Genomic DNA, 17,953 nt, shown 5'->3' on the forward strand with positions numbered 1-17,953 from the left:
AACCTGTGCTCTTAACCTCTAAGCTATCTCGCCAGCCCCTACATCATTCATTTTGACACCAATTTTATGCTGTACATTTCCAAATCATGCAGCTGTACAATTATTAAGGGATGTTTATGGGCAATGAAAACTTGAATCTGCACTATTCACCCCTTGCTGTTAGGATGGGTCTGCAAGAGAAGTTTTAGCCAGGGCATTGTAAATAGAATTGAGGGGTGGATGTCACTTCGCAGATGAGGTAGTTAAGAGCAACTATTCCTCCCCCATCCTCAGATGGTCATGTCAGAAACCTTGCAAGTCACAGAGTAAGATGGTAGAAACAAAACAATCAGGAAGACTGGCTTTTAAGGCGACAAGGTAGAAGTGGGTATCTACAAGCATCCCACTTTTTTGTTTCATGAGCTGGAAATAAACTCTGATGTCTGAAGGTACACTAACACACATGGAGATGCTAAGTTCTTCTGTTGTTTCTTTTCTGATTTGTTTTTTGTCTTAGTCTCTATTCATAGTCATAGTCACTTCAAACCAGAGGTGACAATGGAGTGTTACAAATATTTATTTTTCAACTGATCGTGAAGATTCTGGATGGTGGCTTGTCGCTTGCGTTTCTGAAGTTTTCCTTCAACAAGACAGGTCTATTCAAATGCTCCAGCAAAGGTTTCAATAGATGCCTAAATGTGAATTTAAGCTATTATTTTCATAGCTTCTGAAAACCATTCTGACAATTCTTAAGTATTACTGTGATATTTTCTGGGTATTGACATCCTCATGCTTTTTCTGAAAAATAAAAACAAAACATTATGTGTAATAAGGTACCAAAGGGATAAAAAGAGTTGGCTGAAAGTGACAGAACTGTAGTCACTGTTTGAAAGGGCTGTCTCAACAGAGATGAAAGAATGCCTGGACCTTTTCAGATGACAGGGGGACTTAAATCATGCTTGCATTAACGAGAGTTCTCATTCTATTCTATTGAGCTGCAGCCATTCCCAACAAGAATATTATATTGCCTTTCATGTTAAATTGTATTGCAGGAGGCTGGCAAGAAATGGGCTGTACAAATCAATGCTCAGATGAGTATGCTTGATAGAATGGACCAGTAATGGGGCAAAGGTCAGGTTCTGTAAGAGGGCAACAGTGCTTTGGGAACATAAGACCCTCTAGTATTTTAACAATTTGTCAGAGATGCTGCTGCTGAATTATGTACTTTAGTGGATGAATGTAGTGAGCTAAGCTTCTCTTAAGAAACAAATTATTTGCTTATCTTTAGATGTTATATTAATATTTTCCAGGGACAAAAATCTCCACATAGGCAAAGCCTATGCTCAAAATGCATCTTTATAGACTTTAAAAAAGTACCAAAAGTATCCTGACAGCTATTATATTTTATAATCCTCCAAATAAGCTAGTTGAGTGGGTATTAACATTGTTTCCATGTTATAAATAAAGAAACAAAATGAAAGAACCACAGTATAGAAACTCTATGTCAGTTTTTGAAGAGCCCAGGTCCAATGAACATGCAGTCAAGTTTGAACTGATTTAATTATCTTCCAGTGCCCTGCTAAGAATATTTATGATTTCATGGTTTAGTGCAGTGGGGAAGGTCCTAAAGCTAATACCTGACAGTGCTGCCAATTAATCCCCCAATGTAAAAACAAATTTAACAAGAGAAACTTGTAGTTGTATAAAGGAAGAAACAAAGTCCAGAAGAACTAATAAAGTGAGGAATAAAAGTATAATGAAATAGGGAGAAAAAGATGAAGGAATATTAGAAAGGGGAATGAAAACCTCAACAAGACCCATGGTGTGAGGGCTGGAAGTAAGAATGCAAACGATGGATAGAAAGAACAGAAGCAGAGTGTGTAGGTGATAAGTGGATGTGTAGAAACAGAACTAATCTAAGCGGTTGTAGATGTATAGATATAACAACTACATGCCTTTCTAACCTTTGGTTGAAGAAGTGTCCAGTGTGGTTCTTGACAAAGTTCCCAATATTGAGAAAGTGAGGACGAATTCCTAAGATGCTCTGAGATCTGTGGATATCCAAACAGCTTGCTCAGCAATTTCACTCTGCTGATCTCTTATCATGCTTTTTGAATTTGCATGCTATGTCCTATCTTCAATGTCCTTTTAACTAAGTATCTTCTCTATAAAGATGGTAGAAAAGTCTAGGGTCCTGGTATTCTGTGCTTTCCAAGGATGCAGTGAAGAGATACATCCTTGGACATTCCCAGAGGAAATCCTTTCAGTTCCTGACTCTGTCTCCCTCTACTACTTCCTATTACAGGTTCAAGTATTTTTTAAAATGTGAACGGCATACAGTATGCTAGGCAATTTTTAGAAAGGAAGGGGCTATGATAATTTTTTAAAATAAGTCTTTTAAAATAAGTTCACTTTTATTTGTCAGCTTGACACCGTGCATGTAGAATCACCTAGAAAGGGAGTCTCAATAAGGTATTATTGTCTACGTTAGTTTATGTGCATGCTTGCGGGTGTGGGGTGGGGCGGGGATTATCTTAACCATGTTAATCCAGGCAGGAGGACATGGCACCTCTAGAAAGGGGATGCTGAACCACATAGGAATGGAGAAAGGAGCCAGAACACCAAGATGCTGTCACTCGTTGTTCTTTGTTCCTCACCACAGATATGATATGACCGTTGAGGAACTGCTCCTGTGACACTGCTTTAATAGACTTTAACTTGAAACTGTGTACTAAAAGAAAGTCTTCCATAACTTGCTGTAGTTGGGAATTATTTTTTTTCAAAGTCAGACAAAATAGAATCCAGTGAGGAAATTGCTTCAGTTGGTCAAGAATTAGGCAAGAGAATGGGTCTAGCACAAAGTGAATGATTAAATGTATATCCCAGATCAGGAGATAAATTGCAAGTATCAATTCAAAGCTGTTGCTTTCTTTATGGTAGCCCTTGGCAGATCCTAGGATGGGCAGTGCTCTGGCTGTCCTCTCTCCGAGAGACAGATACTAGAATGAGAATTTAAGTAAAAGCAGAATATTTACATCATGTCAGGAAACACAACTGGTAGGTCTGAAATGAGTTAGACAAGGCATAAAAACAAGAGTTATCAATACAACCGAACTAAAAAACCGGGGACTTGAACCATGCTGGAGATCACAGGAACTGTGCGTACTTGTAGCCGGGGACCTGTACCATGCTGGAAACACAGAAACTGTGCGTACTTGTACCCCAGGGCTATTTCAATAGCTCAAGAGCTGAGGGAGCAGGTGTGTGGACAATTTTCATTAGTCTTTGGCTAAAGGCTGCCTTAGTGGAAATGCATGTCAAGGTAGGCTCCAGTGACCAGACAAAAGGCCCCAGGCAAAGAGGAGCAGGTGGTTGAGGTATCTGAGGGACTGGTGTGCTCTGGGCTGTTAGGAAAATGCCATATGGGTGGAAAAATCCAGGATTGCTGCACAGCCTACCCAACTCTACTCAAAACTGAATCAAACAAAGGAGCGATTTTCTTTTTCCGCTTTCAAGGGATCTTAGAACCAATTACTATCAGGATAGTCTTAGCAGAACACTGTGAGCCCTCTGTTTATTAAATCCAGTTTGAACATATAGACAGGGAAATTAGAGAGTGAGTTGCCTTGGCAAAGTCACGCCACCACAAATAACACCATCAAATCTGCATCTTAAATCTTCTGACACAGCCTGCAGACCATTTATGTATTTACATTACATTGTACTCTCTCTTTGCCAGTTTCAGATGGAAGGCAGGCCAGAGCTCTCTGCCCTTCACTGAAATCTAAATATGGAAAAGAAAAGAAGGTAGCCCAGATATTCAAGAGTGTGCTGAGCTCGGCAAAGGTGTGTGGAGAACGCAGTAACACTGCCATCGACCACACTGCCTCGGTGTGGTGGTGACGGATTTACCATAACTGTATAACATGCATTCACAGTTCCAAGGCCTGTGGAGAAAAGATTTAATTTCAGTTTACATATTTATTGAAAGGAAATATAAAGGCTATGAAATTGACACAAGCTACAGAACATGTGCAGAGATCCATTAGGGTATTTTCAGGGTACACTGAGCAGGGTAGCTAGTAAGAGATCATGAATTATGAAAAGAAGGCTGAGTGAAAGATTGTATAATTAAAGCTGAAGAGAGAAGCTGTTATTGAGTGCTCTCTGTTAATAACACAGAGGGGGCGAGGGGAGGGAAAGAGGGGAAGGAGGGAGGGAGGGAAGAAGGGAGGGAGGGAGGGAGGGAGGGAGAGAGAGAGAGAGAGAGAGAGAGAGAGAGAGAGAGAGAGAGAATTCAAGCTTCCTGGTCTCTTTGAAAACTATCCTCTGAATAATACACATTTCTCCAGAAACCATCCCATCTGCTTAATAATGTTTTCCAGGAGGTTTTTTTTTTTAAAAAAAGCATTAGCCACCTTGACTAAATACAATCTATAAGAACAATGCTTCTTATTGAAGGAGTAAAGCAAAATGTGAGGTGATGTTCTTATGAGCCAGACAAGTTTTGACAGCTCTGAAGTCAAATCCCTCTGATGGTGTACATGTTGATTGTATATAGAGTCACAAGTTCCTGTCCCAGGAAAGTCATCACATTGCAAATTCTGAAAAAAACATGATTTTCTTTCTAAAAGATGACTCATTCCCTATATAATGCATGGCTTTGTTTTACAAATTTGGAAGAATTGAAGGAAAAACATCTTATAAACTAGGGCATGATCCTTCACTAGACCACTGCTTGTTTAGAGCTACAGAAATCTGCTTCACATACTTAGATTAACACGCCTCTATAATTTATCCTGGTCAACCTTCCGAAATAACTAAAGGGCAGATTTTTCTATTGGACCACACAGAACTGAAAGCAGGAACATCTTGAGAAGTAGAAGCATGCCAGGCCTGCTGTGTATGCTCAGCATAAACTGAAAGCAGCCTGGTTTCATGTGTACAACAACCAGATGCTAACCTGGTAGTGCTTGTTACATGCATCAATGTTTCTCCACTACTGAGTGCTGGGAGGGATATGCGAGCTAGGAGTTTCATCATTGCATGATGGGAAGAAGGAAAAGAAGAGAGCAAGGGGGAGAAGGAGGAAATGCCATTCGAGGGACATGGAGAGAAGTTGAGATGAAAAGATAAAGGACAGGAGGATAGAAGGTGAGCATGGACCAAACAAGTGGTGATGAGCCAGATTTCTGACATTTAGTTTTACTTCTATTTCTAAAGAAATGTTTTTCAATTTTTTTGTTTATTTTTATGCATTTGAATGTTTTGTCTGCATGCATACCAGTGTACCACATTTATGTTGCTGGTACTCAGAGGCCAGAGTGGGAATCATATCTCCTGGGGTTGGAGTTATAAACAGATGTGTTATAGAGACTCCTGGTGGAGAAAATTCTCAGCGTTCCTACCAGTTGCAATTCTATGAGCTATAGCTATGACCTGCCAGGCGAGTTGGAGCACTGGTGCAACACTGCTATGTGTGTAACCAACCGTTTTATGACTGGATTTCAGGCTGGTTCCACTGAAAGAACTCATGGTTCTGTAAACCAAGTCAAGAGGTCATGACTAGAGAGGTCATTGGTCATAGAGGGAATTTTCTAGAATGATTTTGCTAAATGACTATGTTGTCAAGCTGCCTTCCAAATGTTTGTCGTACTGCACCTTCATCAGAGCAGGGGATGAGCAGTTCCATAGGAACTGGTAACCTGCTACAGTGGGGAGATTCCTGACAGTGGAGAGTTTGACACTGAGTAGGAAAGCTATGTGGAACCACAAAGGGAATGTGATTTAAATAAAATGGAGACCCTACTGAGTCTCATAAAAGCAAAACTACCCAGGGGCACCGATTAAATAGGCCCCACCCAGTTAGTTGTGTTAAACTAAGATCCACTGAGACAAAAGTGTTTTTGTGAGAAAATGAAAAATAAAGACTTAATTCCCAGAGTTTTGGTATTATTTCCTAGTTTCAATAATTCTAAATCCCATCGCACTTGAGGTTAGTCATAATTACATACACAAACTACCACTGTTATTCGATAATTTATTTCAAGAGCCTTTGAAAGTCAGTGTTTAACCTAAGTGAGCTACACCAAAGTCCATACAAGGACTGACCTTTTAGATACATGCTGTATTTTTTTTCTTTTAAATGGAGTGATTTTGGTAATGAGCAGGGGAGGGGGTGGGTAAATCACCAACATCACATTCCAAATCAATATGCATCATTGAGGCGCTCCTCAATGTTAGCTTTCCTCTGCCTATGGTTGCTCTTACCTGATTTGCTTCCTTTGTTACGTGGATATTTGCCCAAACTCATAAAAATTTTCAGCAAGGTCTATCCAATGTCACTGGCATTTGTAACACAATAATCAAAATGAATTGTTACTCTGGCAGAGTGAATACACTAGGGCTGATTAATCCACCTGAAGAAGCTCAGAACTAGAGCTGGGAAACACAACAGCCTTCCTAAACATTATCCCCATGGGGTATCTGCTATTAATTGGTCCAGATTTAAGTACAACTTTTAATCAACTCTCAGGCTTTTAAGTCTATACCTCAAGAACTCCTCCTTCACCTCTAAGAACTGGGAATTTAATGCTAAACTAATGTCAAGGGTGATCCTCGTAAGCAAGTTACTTGTAGGATATTTCGTGGACATTCTATCCTTCAGTAATGTAGTACATCTGTTCCTGGGCCAGTTTCCTTCATATAAAGCATTTACTTTTGATTTTACACAGGGGACTAATAGGGGCTATGTCTATACTGAGAATTCAGTCCATTTTAAAATCTATGCTCATGTAATCAGGCCAAATCAAGCATTAAGACATATGAGAAAAGGAATCTCATTTACATAACTAATTGACTTAAAACATGAATGTAATAAACTGGCTTGTAGTGTGGCTTCAGCAGGAGTTTTAGTAATTGGATCATTCATTCATTCATTCATTCATTCATTCATTCATTCATTTGTTGTGGTAAGGAAAAATCCAGGATGTCAGGCATGCCAGACAATTGTCCTATCACTGAGCCACGCTCCTGACCCAGAAGGCTCTTTCCATACTTGTGTGTGTGTGTGTGTGTGTGTGTGTGTGTGTGTGTGTGTGTGTGTGTGTGCATATGTGTGTGTATGTGTGCGTGTGTATGTGTGTGTGTGTATGAAGTTATTTGAAACCATATCTGTACAAAAATGCAAATATAAACCTAGACATTTTCTAAGCATAAGCAACTTTCTAGAGGTTATGGCCCATGACTCACAGGTAAAGCCTCAAAATAAGTCGCTTTAGGGCAACTCATGACTCCTCTTTTGTATTCAACTGTCCAATTTCTAATTTTGCCTGTCCTAAATGTTAACTCCATGAAGGTACTGGCCACATAGATCTTGTCAAGACTCAGAACCCAAAAGAAAAAACAGTAAAAGCCCCCAAAACCTGAAAAACAACAACAAAAAAAAACAAAAAACAAAAAATCAAACCTAAAACAGTTGCTAGAGTTTCAAAAATGTTTCTGCAGGAATTTGAAAGTAGGTGTGTCAAGCAGTGGGGTATGGGGAACTGGGTGCAGCCACTAGAAAGTCCCAGATGCTAGGGATCCAAGAGGTCCCAAGGACCCAACAGGGAGGACTTTAGCCAAAACACCCAAGAAAAGGGAGAGAGAATCTGTAGAGACCATATCCGGTGGATAGGCATGCCCCCCAGTTGAGGAATGGGGCCATCCACCCATCTCAAAAATATTAATCCAGAATTCCTCCTGTCAAAAGGAAATGGAGGGACAAAGAGTGGAGCAGAAACTGAAGGACAGGCCATCCAGAAACTGCCCCACTGAGGGATCCATCCCATTTGCTGACTCCAAACCCAGATACTATTGTTGATGCTAAGAAGTGCTTACTCACAGTAGCCGGGTATAGCTGTCCCCTGAGAGCCTCTACCAGACCCGGACCAATACAGATGCGGATATACAAAGCCAAACATTGGACTGAGCGTGGGGACCCCAATCAGGAAGTTGGGGCAAGGACTGTAGGAGCTGAAGGGGTTTGCAACCTCAAAGAAGAACAGTAATATCAACAAACCAGACCGCCAAAGCTCCCAGGGACTAAACCACCAACCAGAGAACTAAGGGAGTTCCCAGGGCTCCCAGTGGTTATGTAGGAGACGATTGCCTTATCTGGCATCACTGGGAGAGGAGCCCCTTGGTCCTCTGAAGGCTTGATGACCCAGGATAGAGGAATGCTAGGGTTCTGAGGCAGGAGTGGGTAGGTGGGTGGGGGAGCACTCTCATAGAGGTAGGGGAAAGGGGAAAGGGGATAGGGAATTTGTGGAGGAGAAACTAGGAAGGGGAATAACATTTGAAATGTAAATAAATAAAATAACCAATGAGAAATGTTTCTGACATTTTCTGTTCTCCTTACCCCAACTTTCTACCTCCTACTGACCCCTAAGCGACTCACAGAACTATAACTCGTTTCCTGAAAGCAAACTGTTACCTCGGAAGCAACTCACTCTAGAAAAATACCCTCTCTTTTCTGCCTTCTCCCCCAAAGATCCTCATGCCATCAGTGACCTGCTCCATATTCAGGGAAGAGGAACATCATATAGACACTGAAAAGAATTCTCGCGAACAGACCTTACTGAAGTGCTTGTATAATCTCATGGCTGAATCCCCGATATTTAACAGAGATGCCAGGATACAGATACAATTCGGTAACTATTTACGCTATTAAAGGACAGAATTGATTTCTACTGCAAGTTTAATTTTCTTGTTCAAAATCAAATAATAATAGGTATTAAAGTGGGAAAACAAAATTTCCAGAATAAAGAAAAAACCAATTGGTTTCTGCCAGTAGCATTATGGTTAGTTTTTTATTTACATTGTTTACTTACTGGTAATGAACTTCTTAAGCAATGTTTGGGATTGCATTTAATCCCTGTAGTTTTCTAAGTCTGTGATATGCAACCCACAGGAAGGCTTGAGCAGATTGTGAGCAAAATGTGCAAGCTGAGCTTCACCTTCGGAGGTTCTGACTCTGCAGTCCATGCTGGGAACTTGGAACTTGGTCCATGGACAGAACTTGGCATATCAAGATTCTGAATCACCCTGAGAACTGATATTGATCATGCTATTCTGGAAATAAAACATGGCCCCTCCCTGCTTTTTTTGTTTTCAGTGCTAGGGATTGAACCTACCCTCTCCCATATACTAATTAAGCCTCTATGCTTGAGCTATAACCCTAGCCCCACATAAAAAATCTTGAGGATTATGTCATCCAGAACAATGCAATAGACCGGGTGTGGGTGAGAGACCACATCTCTTATGTTCAAACTCCATTTTAGAAACCCTGACCTAAGGTTAAACTCAAGTTAACTAAAAGGTCAGTACCTAGAACCAGTTTCCAGGATACCCTCACCCCCTACAAGACTTGCGTCTAGAGCCAGTTTCTAGGTTATTCCCCAACAAATCTGCACCTCCAAGTTAAAAGCCTGTCCCTGACCCTTCACTTCCTAACAACTACCAATCAGGGAACATGCAGTGCCAGCCAATTATGTTAAAAGGCCATAGTGGCTCCCCCAATCAGATGTGTACCAGGCTAGATATCCCCTTCTTGCCTCTATAAATGCTTTCCTAAAATTAGGTTTAGGGTTCAGCCTTCCTAGTGTGTCAGGGTTGGTGGGGAACCCAAGCTCAAGCTTGAATAAAGAGACCCTAGTGCAACTGCATAAGAATCATCTCCTTGGTGGTCTTTTGGGGGTTCACAAATGTTCCCTGACACAACATATGAAGGCAAAGGTGAAACTTTTTCCCAGTTTCTCTGTGCTTTCTTATGTCATGGCACTGTGTGTAGGGAGCCATTCTGAGCTATACTGTCACAAAGGATGTGGGGAACAGGTGTGGCGGCAGTCCCAAGATGGCACCCAGGACTTCAGTTAAGTCTCATGACTAGCACCTGACTTCCTCACACACCTGAAACTAGCCACGTCCATTGTGAGAGCTGTGCAGGCACACCATGACGCAAGATCAGGCCATGTGACATGGACCTATGATAATGCAGTCTGGACTGAGGAGGCAGAGTTGAGGGAGGATATAAGGGAGTGTGCTCGGGGGCTGGGGGGAGGAAGGGAAGAAAAGAGAGATTGCTGCTTGCATGCAGAAAGAAAAGTTCCTGAATAAATGAACGTTGTAGTGTTGCTCCGTTCTGCAGGATGGAGACAGAGGTGACAGCACTGTTTCCAGAAATCAGAATAAAGGTCTTATCACAAGTCACTCATTACACACATCACAGAATATATATTTTAGGAAGGGTGACTACAAAACAGATACCCTTTTGAAAAGTTTTATTATATAAACATTGTTATAACAACATTAACTTAATTTTTAAAAGAACACTAAACTTCTCCCAATATCTGTAGTTTATCAGAGGTTTCATTTTCTGCTTTTTTATCATGGCATTCCTTTTTTTAAAAATATCTCTAATTACAGTGACTATAAAGTTAATATCTTTTAATAGTTCATTAATTTGTATTGATTTTATTATTTTGATGTTATGGTTCTATTAGTACCTTCCCTCATTTCTCTGACAAAAGCAACTTAAGGAAATATGGTTTATTTTGACTTCTAGTTTGATTATGCAGTGGACCACAGGAGGAAAGTTATAGAAGCAGAATCAGGAGGCAACTGTTAATATTGAATTGAACCAGGAAGCAGAGAGATTTGAATGTTGGTGCTTAGCTCCCTTCAGGCTATCAAACTAGGACATGGAATGGGGCTATTGTATGACAAATGGGTCTTCCTGATGAAATTAACCAAAGTTAGAAACTCCCTCACAAGTATGCCCAAGGGGTTTTCTCCTACGTGATTCAAGATCCATAAAGTTTTGAAATTATTAGCCATTACAAGGAAGTTTGATATACTTAAGAGACAAAGTCTAGTTGAGCATGGTGGCACATGCCTTTAATCCCAACACTTGAAAAGGAGAAGCAGGGGGATCTTGGTGAGTTCCTGACCATCTGTGTCCACATACTGAGTTCCAGGATAGCCAAAACAACATAGTAAGAAACCCTATCTCAAATACCGGGGATGTACGAGAGAGGTGGGAGGAGAGAGGGGGAGGGGGGGGGAGACAGAGGTGGGGAGAGAGAGGGGGGTCAGAGGGAGAGAGAGGGGCGGAGGGAAAGAGAGAGAAGTAGAGAAACAGAGAGAGAACTCAATAAGGGAGTTGTCCATACATGATTAGAATAAGTCTTATTACCCTTCAATCACACCAGCTTGAGAGATGAAGTCTAGTTTATAAAGCATTGTATGATTAGAATAAGTCTTTTGGAAAACAATTGCAAATACATTTTAGAAAATTGGAAATTAGCAGACTGATTGGCTTCCTTCTTTCTTTAATCAGCAAAACACGTCCACCATCTCTCCTATCTCTCAACTTTAACTGATCTTGTGGGAGTCTACCATTTTAAGTGTCTGACACTGAAAATCTACTTTCAGTATTTCCAAAGTGACTATTCCATAAGAGTAAGACGTTAATTCACTGTTAATTAATGTGGTTGTCAGTCAACTGAATCCTGGTAAGTTAGATGGTTATTTGAAAACATAATTTTGAGATAAATCATTGGGTTCAGTTATACAGATAGTGAAAAGCGATGTCCTACTATCTAAACAAAGCCAAACCATAGACACACACAAACAAAATCAGGTTGGCTGATGAACTTTGGCATATACAGTAAAATGTGTTCATTTTTATGGCAGGAGTATGATGTAATAAACAATGGTCAAAGGAGAAATGGTAATCATAAACATATTCTTTACACATAAACAAATATAATGTTCTTATAGCCTGTGTTTGCAAATTAACAAGAAATAACAGCCACATATAAAGCATACACCCACATTGACCTGGAAAATAAAACCAGAGTAATTTACAGACATAAAAAACTTATTTAAGATCATTCTTCTTAATTAAGGCACATTCAAATAAAAATGAGAAATCATTTTTCTTTATCAGAGGGTAAATTATCCAAGTAGTTAATAATTTATGGTATTATTAACAATTTATTGAAGGAGACCGGTCTTGTGTACTTTTAGTGAGAGTTTATGTTGCTACAATCTTAGAGATATCAAAATAATTAAAAAAAACTTGTATCACAAAATAAGATGTGCACGAGAACCTTAAGCCTGAAATTTCTCTTCTAGGAATTTGTGTTACAACCATACTAGGAAACATGCAATGGAATATGTCTATAAATATATTTATTACAAAGTGGTCTACAATGGTTTTCAAAAATGAGAGGCAATGTAATGCCCACAGGCAAAGGAATGACTACATAAATTATGAAACATCGACTCAATAGAAGATTTGATAATTAGAAAGAATGAAGTACAGTTCTGTATGCTGAAAAGTAAATGTCCCCAGGAGATATCATTCCAGAGACTTAAAAAAGAAAACTAAAAGCAAATTATAGGCTAGCATATGGTATCTATATATTATGTTTCAGTTTAGCTTTGAGATTATAATATAATTACATTTCTCCCCTCCATTTCCTCTCTCTAGATCCTCTCATCTATCCTCCATACTCTCCTTCATTTCTCCCTTTTCACCAATTGCTATTTCATATCTATATTTATGTGTATATAAATGCATATTCTTAATATAAACTGTTACGTCTCTATAGTATCACATGCATGCATGTTTTCAGGGATGACCACTTGGCACTGAACAATTGATGTGCTTTCCCTGGGGAAAACCATCTCTCTCACTCCCAGCCTTTCTCAATTGCCTCAATTCTTTGTGTAAGTTCTTATGCTTCTTTTTACATTATCAAGATAAAACCAATCTCATATTTATTCAATATTCCTCATGGAAATATATTTATGTCCATTAGATATTGTAAAGAAGTAATAAAATAATGCATGTGACTACCTATGAGGTATGCTCAGGTTATTGATTACATGTAAATGAAATCATTTTAATGCTTAGTAATTTTATAGAAAAATATGAATCTTTTCATTATTATAATTCAGTGGTTTGCCTGAGTGTTTTTATGTTATGTCTCCTGAAAGGAAATATATCTAGGAAGACTGAAGCAGCTAGATATCTTCAACATCACATCATCAAAGGCCTTCTGTCTGGGCTTCTTTGGGTAGACATATCTGAATTTCAAATGAGAGCTCAATACATAAGATTTCCAAACATTTTTTTTCCTGGATCAAATTGACAAACTTCATCAATAAAGAGTAGAATCAATGTAAATCAATCCAAAAGAAAAGAAAATAGAAAGTGGTATTTTCTTGGGATTGTATCAACAAGCAACTCTAACAATATAAGTCCATCACCCCAAATTTTCCAGTGGGAGGAAGAATTAAGAAACATAGAGTAAGCATCTTCCAAGGGCCATGCTGCTGGCCATCAGCAGAGTGAAAGGCTTACCCATTCTCCTGACTCTCGAGTCCTTATCTTGAGCCGGGTATATGTAGAAACCCACTGACTTCCCTCAGAAACAACCCATTTTCCTTGTGTGTGCTTAATTTCAGCTTTAGCTTTCCTCATTCACCATTTCAAATAGCTAATTCCAAAGCAGCCTCCTTCTACTTCACGCACTTGGTTGATCCAGTGGAATGTCTCTTGAAACTGATTTTTATATATCAAACCGGTTGCTGCTAACGTCCCGACACTTTATCTTAACACTCTCATCATACACGGCAATATTTAAGTGTGCAGCTGCCACCGAGATTCAGCTTATAAGATAGCTCAGTCTTTGGATGTGGGTTGTCTGAGATCACACATCTTCATACTCACTGCTTCGGTTGCCATGGCATTTTGTAAACACAGAACATTGGCTCAATAACTGAAGCTGCCTTTTTTGTGACTTGTATTCGCTCCCCAAATCTTTTAGCAAAGTGATTTCAGTTACTTATTGCATTTAGGGTTTCTGTTTTTTCTGTCTGTCTATTTGTTTGTTTGTTTTGGTCTATTCCTAAAAAAATCACTATTTTCTATGGTTTGCATAAATGTCCCAGAAAGACCCGTCCATAAGAGTCTTTACCAAAAATCATGGCAATATTGGGAGATGATAGATCATTAAAAGATGTAGCCTGATGGAATGAAGTTAGAACTTTGGAGAATGTGCCCTAAAGGAATTTGGGGGTCCAGTCCATCCTTATTCGTCTTTCTTTAAAATGAGAAGTTACCTTAGACACATGCTCCTAGCATGATGGACTGCCTCACCACAAACCAAAGAACGGTTAACTGTGGATTGTGACCTCTGAACCTGAACAGAGCAGCTTGTCTTCTTGTAAATTGATATGCTCTTTATCACAGTTCTGGAATGCAACACAACAGGCTATTACACCTTCCCACTCCATGAGCAGACTCTGACATCTGAAGTCTTTGAGCTATTGCTGCTGCTCATGATTTAATGACCGTACTTTGACCAAAACAACAATTTAAGAAACAATTGTGAGGGCTTGATTGCTACAATAATAAAGAGTTTGTAAAAACAATACAATGCAGCTAGTCAAATGAGGTCAGACTAGCCCAGATAAGCCGGAGCATTGCCCAATGCTGACCACTCTAAAGTTTAGCCTTCACTAATCTTTATTTCTGTTTAATTTATCAAAATAAAGAACTTAAAAGGGATTTGGTACATAGTCTGATTGGTAGAGTGCTGGCCTAACATGCATGAAACCTTCTTGGCTTTAATTCTCAGTCAGCACCATGTAAAAAGGGCATGGAGGTACATGCCAGTAACTCGACATTGCAAAGGTGAGGGAAGAAGAAGCAAATTCAAGACCACCCTCAGTTATACAGCTAGGAACTCTGTGCTATACAAGACTAATAAGCAAACGAACAAATAAAAGAAGCAAAAGTATCACCAGGATGGTTTTTATGGTGTGTATTTCTCTGAACACTTGGAAAGTGGGTTGGCCATATCAGAATTGTTCTCAGTTTCAGTCTTCTTATGCACTTCTGTTTTCCTGGCTATAACCAACATGGTAGTAATAAAATATGGTATGCATATTTCTCTCCTCGACTGAAAAACATGTGTGGTTAAAGTCTGAACACTATTAATGACTTACATGCCTCTCCAGTTCTTCATGTTTTAAAATTGAGTTGCATTATAGTTGGAAGTTTATATTTAATAAACATACAAAGGACATGCACACACATACACACACACACACACACACACACACACATACACCTCTAGTTACGGAAGAATGTATTCTTCTATTCTATGACTTTGAGCTTTATAACATGCTATGCTCAGTGAAACGTCTTAAGCAAGCTTGTGTACCTTAACTTGACTTTTACTTTAGTGATGTGTCATTAGAAATATATGCCTGCAATACTGATCTTGGAAACTACATAACGTTAGTAGAGATTCCAGCACAGATGCATTGAAGAATACATAATTTTTTTTCTAGAACTTAGATTAACCCTTATGGTAAAGAATCATAGAGCTTTGATTTAGTATATATTTATAGCATAGCTGATTCATACAAGTCCCGCCCTCACCCCCGCCCCAGTGACTTGCTCTCTCTCTCTCTCTTTTCCTCACCACCCACACTCCTTCAAATAATGCTCCTCTACTTATCTTCAAGCTTTCATCTTCTTTCAACTTCTTTCTGCAGAGGAGACGCTCTGTCTCTGAGATCTTAATTACCAGCACATTTTCTCCTTCAGCATGATGGTGACTGTCTGTAATTTCACTTATTTTATTGTAATATCAGAGAGTCTTTCTCAGCAGGCCTGAGAACTTACCATGTACATCACTCTGGTTTTAAATGTACCATCTTCCTGTGCCTGCCTTTTGAGTGGTGTGGTTATAGGCGTACACCATTCTATTCAGCTCCTAATAGTTTATTAACAGTTATAATAGTGTGGTTCATTTTCTTCCTCCTTCACTCAATTAGAAAAAAAAGAAGCTACCTTTGGAGCTCTGGTACCTAGCACATTGTTATTTCAAAAATCTTGATGGGATATTTTTGAAACTGCTCAGCATTTTATTGTCTTAGCTGACTGGATCATTCATGATGACTTGTTGATATGGAAGCAGGTGGGTAACTGTTATTTAATGTTCTTGTGTACTGATAACAAAAATCAGAATTACTTGAGATAAAAGTAAATAAGCAAGTGATAAATTGGATGATTCTATATTATATGCCCTACAACTTCACTTGAAGTAAAAAACAGGAGAACAACAAAGAACAACAAACCACCCTAGGCAGAACGCACTAGCCAGTTGGAATGGAGGTATTCATATTTCACAAATTTTGTGAAGTGTGTTTGGAGTTTTGAGATTTATGGAAACAAGACTGGACTTAACTACTGTCAAAAGGCTGTAAGATAAAACTACCAGTTTGTCTAGGAAAACTGATAGTGGGAGCTATGGAGAACAGAGCAGTAGATAGAAACATGTCACGTTTGGTGAGAGAATATTCATTCTGTCTTGGGTATTTTCTCTTTTCTTGGTCTCTGATTTTAGACCTGCTTTGTGTGTGTGTGTGTGTGTGTGTGTGTGTGTGTGTGTGTGTGTGTGTGTGTGTGTGTGTTGGATTTCTTCCTCTTAAGTCCCTGAGGAGCAAAATTCACATAAACAATGTCATATAATCAAGTGCCAATAATAAAAACAAGCTAGAAAAACTGTCGTACTTTTAAAATTTGAGTGTTTCCTAAGACAACACCTTAGTAGCTGTGCTAGAATGACATCTGAATAAGAGACTTCTGAAAACTGTCATGGTCCTGATGTGTGTCATGGTCCCTATATGTGTACACTGTTGTCCAATCTGCTTTTGAAGGAACCATGAAGACACATGATGATATTCAACTCTACACTGTAGATAAGCAATGCAGGATGTTCATGCAGCTTGTCGATCCCAGAATTGTCCTGTCACCACACTGTCATGTATATTCTCACCAGTGGAGATGCTGAAGAATCACTGAAGATCCAAGAACTCAGGCTGGAGCCATAGACACTAGATCCAAGAAAGCAGCAGTTCGGGGAAGCACTAACTGCAGAGAAGACACCAAGCAGGACATGAGCATATTCCAACCTTTCTGCTTCTTACAGCAGACAGTTATTGAAGACGACTTGGGAGGTCATGAGACAATAAGAATGAAAAATAGAAACAGCTCAAAGACTATTTATTGGTGCCGTTGCTGCTTTATATAGCAAATCAATGCTATTTCCTTTGTCTAGATATTAATCTTAGGATCTGGAGTAGGTATAGCAGTGTTTAAGGCTAAACACAAACAAAGGCAGTCTGAAATAGAGTTAATGTAATGAAAGGAAACTAGTACAGTACGTGGTTGCCCCAAATGCACATTAAAATATCAAATTATTTTTCATTTAATTTTCCATGTCTGAAATCTCTCCACAAAAGTCAAGAATTTGTTACAAAGTAATTTACAGTTTTACTATAAGTAACCAGAAAATTATTTAGTTTTCTTTCTTAACTGTTTACTTTTCCTAGGATCATACTGGGGAAAACTTATGACTAGAACCTGGTTAAGAATTTTAGTTATACATAGTAACACAAAACATCTGCATTACCTTTGTAAATTATTCTTTTTACTTTATAGCGGTAACTCATTTATTCTTTCAGCAGTTATTCAATATCTTTAACTATAACCCTTGGACTTCAACTCAGCTTCATTAAACAGTTCCCACTGTGATTACCTGGGAACCTTCACCTAAAGATTTCCTACTGCTACTGGCTTGGACTGATAAGTGACACGTGTTGAAGAGGTCATGTGCCTATACCAATCTTCAGCGTCAGTGGCATAGCTCTGATGCATGTCCCATACAGTTTTGCTAAGTCTTCCCAGCTGTACACAATGAAGACCTGCTTAGTACACTTAATTAACCAATTTTTCCTTTTATATACTCAAATTTTTTCTCTCTGCCTGGGGGACATTCCAAGAACCCCAAGTTCTCATCCTTGTATATTCAAATACACGTTTTCTTTTCCAGGGGTCACCTGAGGA

At 39.1% G+C, this 17,953-nt stretch overlaps 1 long non-coding RNA gene across 1 annotated transcript; it reads right to left on the minus strand.

The window, feature by feature from the left end:
* Positions 1-540: 540 nt before the first annotated feature.
* On the minus strand, positions 541-13,777 carry LOC134486453 (uncharacterized). Its single transcript, XR_010065407.1, has 2 exons — positions 13,394-13,777; positions 541-777 (listed from the first exon to the last, which is right to left on the minus strand). It is a non-coding gene; the product is annotated as an uncharacterized LOC134486453 (long non-coding RNA).
* Between the last annotated feature and the right edge of the window lie 4,176 nt (positions 13,778-17,953).

This window comes from Rattus norvegicus, chromosome 3 (genome assembly GCF_036323735.1).
Source record: "Rattus norvegicus strain BN/NHsdMcwi chromosome 3, GRCr8, whole genome shotgun sequence".
Classification (NCBI taxonomy): domain Eukaryota; kingdom Metazoa; phylum Chordata; class Mammalia; order Rodentia; family Muridae; genus Rattus; species Rattus norvegicus.